This window comes from Hordeum vulgare, chromosome 6H (assembly GCF_904849725.1).
Source record: "Hordeum vulgare subsp. vulgare chromosome 6H, MorexV3_pseudomolecules_assembly, whole genome shotgun sequence".
NCBI classification, from domain to species: Eukaryota; Viridiplantae; Streptophyta; class Magnoliopsida; order Poales; family Poaceae; genus Hordeum; species Hordeum vulgare.
Genome location: NC_058523.1, coordinates 154043111 through 154049110, shown reverse-complemented (window position 1 = coordinate 154049110; position 6000 = coordinate 154043111).

Below are 6000 nucleotides of genomic sequence, written 5' to 3'. Positions count from 1 at the left end.
AGGCGCGCCAGCTCCTCCCAGCCTCCTAACTGCACCGCCTCTAGAGGCCCACTTCGCCCTCGGCCCAGAAGTGAGCACCTCAGCCTCCTTCCCCCGGCCAGCCCGACCCAAGGTGACCAGCCCCCCCCCAGCTTCTCTATTTTACGCCTAGGTGAGTTGTTAGTTATTTTACACCCCAGTAGGCCCGGTAGTTTAATTTCTTTTAGGAATTTTTGGAATTAATATAAATTCCAGAAAAATAGACGTATTTTAAAACGTCTGTATCTTTTTAACCGTTAGTCGGATCGCGATGAATTAGGTATGGTTTTCATGTAGTTTTGCGCGTAGAATCCGTTTATAAAACTTGTATAATTATTTGGCGTTGTTTGACGTGTCGAATGCATAGATTAGCGTGCTGTTCCAATAGGATAATGCCCATAATAACTTTTCGCGCAAGACCGGATTGCTCGTATGCCTTAGATAAAATGCCTACGTTTTTGGAACTATTTTTCCGTGAATTTTTAGAGCAGTCATTTGTATTTTTGCGTGTAGGGATTTGCCGGTAGTTTATTTTCCCGTGTATAGGTTATTATCTCGCATTTTAGTGTGGCTTTATTTTGTGTTGCAAACCCGACATATCTTATATGTTTCCGGGGTAGAAAAATCCATTGGATTTTCCTGTGCAATTAGTTTTAGCTTTTTAGGAAGTCAGTTCGCGCGATATTTTCCCGTGATGCTCTTTTGGTTATTTCGTAGGATTTATTCCGTGCGTCGTTTGACGGAGTTGTCAACTAGAGAGTTGATCTTGGATGTTTTGTTTAGCCCCTGGTATATTTTTGGTTGCAATAGAAATGCATGTTTAGGTGTGTTTTGCTTGCTCTCAAGTTGCTAGAAATAGTGCTGTTTTAGAGGAGCTGAAATATTTCTAAGTCTGGAATCTGTTATTATTTTGTTGTTGTCTTGTCTTGCCTGCATCTTGTGATCTGTAGCTCTTTTGAGGTTGGTCCAGTGGAGTTAGTTGTACCCCTTGTGTTTCTCTAGCATGCTGTAAAGTTTCATGCCATTTGGAGTCCTGTAGCTTAGGATTTTGCTGCTGTCAATATTGCTTCAGATCGAAAACTGCACTTTCATGAGGCGTAATTTTCACTAAGTCTGAAATAGTGTGTGAGATGCCATTTTGTGACTTCTTTCTCTAGTGATCCTTGCTGCCATGCTAGTTGTTGTTAGTTGTTTGTAGTAGTGCTTCTTGCCCTCTTCCGTGCCATGCCTTGCTTGGGCATATCGGAGTTGTGTAGCCGTAGTTGTGGGGCGTAGAAAATGCTATGTGGCTGATTTTGGCAGATTGTAGTGAGTTCTTGTTTTGCTCGTAGTTTTTGAACCGTAGCTCCGATTTGATCGTGTCCTACATGAAAGTTGCTTAGAATCTCGTGTAGTTTCATTTTCTCTTGCTGTTTGTATGTGTAGAAGTGCTCGTGACCGCCGTTGCACGCATATTGCATTCATGCCATCATATCTTGCGGTGCTTGTATCTTTTGATCCGTAGCTCCGTTGGAGATGTTCTCTACGTGTAGATTGCTTGCCTTGACGCATAGAATCACGTGAACCTATTTGTTTTGCTGTTTAACAACTAATTAAAGGTGTTAATTCAGATCTGGACAGAATTGTAAATTAACATGTGAGGTCGTTTCGGAGGTGCTATATGTCATTTCCGACCTCATTTAAAATGCCTAGGTAGGTAGATTAATTTCCGCTTCACGTCTTGCATGTTTAATCACATTTAACATTGCCGTGTACCTAATCGGGATAGAACTAAATAAATAGACGTGGAGTATCGTCAATATGCAACTCGTTGCATATTGAACTTCACTTAATGTGTAGAGTTTGATTGTGTGATTGGTCATGCCGTGACTTGCATGTATTCAGCTGCTCATGCATCATATGTGTTGTGCATAGTGTGGTGAATATCGTGTGTTGATGCTTGTTTCCGGTTTCCCCGTCTCGATAGAGTTCCGCAAGCGTGTCGGATGTGAGGACCCGTTCGACTACGTTGGCTCGTCTGCTTCACGGAGGCATTCTTCTTCCAAGTGGGATCTCAGGCAAGATGACCATTTCCCCAGATACCATTACTATCATTGCCATGCTAGTTTATCGCTTCTATCGTTTATGTCTCGTTGCCTACCACCTGTTAAATATCAGCCTCTCAACAATGCCATGATTACCTTCAACCTGTTCGACCTAGCAAACCACTGTTTGGCTATGATACTGCTTGCTTAATCCTGTTGATAGCGTTGCTAGTTGCAGGTGTAGTTGCTTCCATGTGAAAGCATGGGTTCCTTGTTATATCACCATATTAATGCTATTTAATTTAATGCACCTATATACTTGGTAAAAGGTGGAAGGCTCGGCCTTTCTAGCCTGGTGTTTTGTTCCACCTTTGCCCCCCTTAGTTTCCGGCTACCGGTGTTATGTTCCATAAATGAGCGCTCCTAACACGATCGGGGTTGTTATGGGGACCCCCTTGATAATTCGTTTTAGATTAAGGATGGTCTGGCAAGGCCCAACATTGGTACTACATTTGCCTAATCACCTAACAAAATTGCATAGGGACTTCCCGGGCCCCGAGGATAATTTAATCAACCCCCGGGCCAGTGCTCCTCATGAGTGTTGGTCGAAACAGAGCACTGTGCGGGGCCACCGCGAGGAAACTCGAGGTTTGGCACTTGTACACGTCGCTTATCCGTCGTGTCCTGAGAACGAGGTACGCGACTCCTATCGGGATCGTCGACACGTCGGGCGGCCTTGCTGGATTAGTTTTACCTTTGACGAGATATCTTGTGCATCGGGATTCCGGTGATGCTTTGGGTAATCTCAGAGTTGAGGTTTTCCACTAGGGAATCCGACGAGATCGCGAGCTTCGTGATTGAGGATTTCTATGCGACTTGTGGTAATTTGTGATGGACTAGTTGGAGCACCCCTGCAGGGTTAAATCTTTCGGAAAGCCGTGCCCGCGGTTATGTGGCAACGTGGAAGCTTTGTTTAACACTGGTTCTAGATAACTTGAAGTTAACTTAATTAAAATATGCCAACTGTGTGCGTAACCATGACTGTCTCTTTCGTAAGTTCCTTCTCCGACCGAGGACACAGTGGGGTTATGCCTGACGTAGGTAGGTGTTCAGGATCATTCATTTGATCGTCAGTAGCCACGACTGATATGCGTAGATCTTCCCCCCTCTTATTCCTGTACTCGTAAGTTTAGCCACCAAATATATGCTTAGCCGTTGTTGCAACCTCACCACTTAACCATGCCTCACCCATTAAGCTTTGCTAGTCTTGATACCTTTGAAAATGAGATTGCTGAGTCCCCTGTGGCTCACAGATTACTACAACACCAGTTGCAGGTACAGGTAAAGGTTACTTGACGCGAGCGCGTTGATTGTTCATTTGGAGTTGCTTCTTCTTCTTCTTCTTCATCGATCTAGGATGGGTTCCAGGCCGGCAGCCTGGGATAGCAAGGATGGACGTCGTTCTTATTTTTCTCGTTTGTTTTCATCCGTAGTCGGACCCTGCTCTTACTCTTGATGATTATGTAATGTACTGATGTGACTCTGATGTAACTTGTGGCGAGTGTAAGACAACTCTATATATATCTCTTCTTTTCAGTACATGTACTTGTAACGATATCCATTCTTGCGACACGACGAGATGCGCTTCTATCCCTGACGAGGCCTTCGTGCCAGATTGAGGATAGGGTCGCATCTTGGGCGTGACAAGTTGGTATCAGAGCAAGGACCGACCTAGGAGCCCCCTTGATTGATCGAACTTGGCCGAGTCGAGTCTAGTGAAAACTACTTTGAGTCTAGTTATATATCGGAGAGTAGGATTATTTTTTCTCCTCTTCTATGCTCTGGTTAGGGATCTTGACGTAATAATTTAATTCTACTCCTCTTCTCACTCAAAAAAATTTTAGGATCACGCGGATATTCTTGTGATCTATATGATGCCGATGTGAAGGAGTTCTGTCTTGGTGCCTCGTGTCTGACTTGATTTTCTTCCGGGGAGTTGAGCTCCAGGGGATTCTTGAGCACATCGTTATCATTCAGATTTCTTAGTATCTCAGGACGAAGGATGTTCGTAATTGCTTCAATACTAGTAGTGGCGAGATAACCCCGATGTCCCCAGTACTAGTGCAGATTGTTCGGAAGTACTGCCATACTTTGTATCGTTGTGATCACGAGGGTCTGTTGTAGATGAAGGTCCGAGATTCTGGTTGTGTGTTGACGGATGTGATACAGGTGACAGGTTAGTTTAGGAGTTGTGTGAAATACTCCTTGTATCTGTGTACCAGATTGCATGACCAGATATTTCGGGAATTCATAGGTGGGAATTCTAGTAGTTGCTTATAGGACAATCTTCCAACAAATGCATGATGTTAGGTTGGGGTTCGACATCTAGTGGATTCGTTTGTTCACGGTCGACTTACAGCGGTACACGTTGTGTCTTAAAGAGTCCTTGTAGCTTGCTACGACTCGGGGACGCTTCGTATGTCGGGTGCACTACCTTGCACTTGATGGCTACTGTAAAATCGAGCCCGTGTGATCCTGTCCACGAAAATATCGGACGAAATCTTTCTCATGAGTTTGTTCTGGCTTGTTTCATAAGCCTCATCCTTTGTTTTGTTGAATATGGTAATTTGTGTTGCTTCGATGTCAAGTGGTGATTTCATACCTTTCCAAGAGGTGTTCTCATATTTTTATGTGAATGCTAATCCTTTTGCTTAATCAGTTGTCTTGTCAATTCTTGTTAACCGGAGTCATCGTATCAATTCCATTTAACCGGTGTGCTTCTCTTCAGTGAATTCAATCCTCTCCAATTTTTGCAAGATCATTCTCTCATTTTATTCCGGAGTTCATCTCATCTAGTCCAAGTTGTCTTTGTTTTTCCCCGCCCTCCCGCCCCTTTCTACGATTACATCAAAGATTACATCAAAGAGGAGGACATAAATATTTGCAAAGTGCACATGGATCTGAATGTTGCACACCCGTTGACTAAGCCTCTTCCACGAGCAAAACATGATCAACACCAGAACTATATGGGTGTTAGATTCGTTATATTGTAAATCACATAGTGATGTGATCTAGATTATTGACTCTAGTGCAAGTGGGAGACTATTGGAAATATGCCCTAGAGGCAATAATAAAATAGTTGTTATTATATTTCCTTGTTCAAGATAATCGTTTATTATCCATGCTAGAATTGTATCGAATGGAAACTCAGATACATGTGTGGATACATAGACAACACATTGTCCCTAATAAGGCTCTAGTTGACTAGCTCGTTGATCAAAGATGGTTAAGGTTTCCTATCCATAGACAAGGGTTGTCACTTGGTAACGGGATCACATCATTAGGAGAATGATGTGATGGACAAAACCCAAACTATGAACGTAGCATGTGATCATGTTGTGTTATTGCTACTATTTTCTGCATGTCCAGTATATGTTCCTATGACCATGAGATCATGTAACTCACTGACACCAGAAGAATACCTTGTGTGTATCAAACGTCGCAACGTACCTGGGTGACTATAAAGGTGCTTTATAGGTATCTCTGAAGGTGTGTGTTGAGTTAGCATGGATCAAGACTAGGATTTGTCACTCCGTATCACACAGAGGTATCTCGGGGCCCACTCCGTAATACAACATCACAACAAGCCTTGTAAGCAATGTGACTAAAGAGTTAGCCACGGGATTTTGTATTATGGAACGAGTAAAGAGACTTGCCGGTAACGAGATTCAAATAGGTATAGAGATATCGACGATCGAATCTCACGCAAGTAACATACCGAAGGACAAAGGGAATGTTATACGGGATTAACTGAATCCTTGACATAGAGGTTCGCCTTATAAAGGTCTTTGTAGAATATGTAGGAGCCAATATGGACATCCAGGTCCCGCTATTGATTATTGACCGGAGAGTGTCTCGGTCATGTCTACATAGTTCTCGAACCCGCCGGGTCTGCACA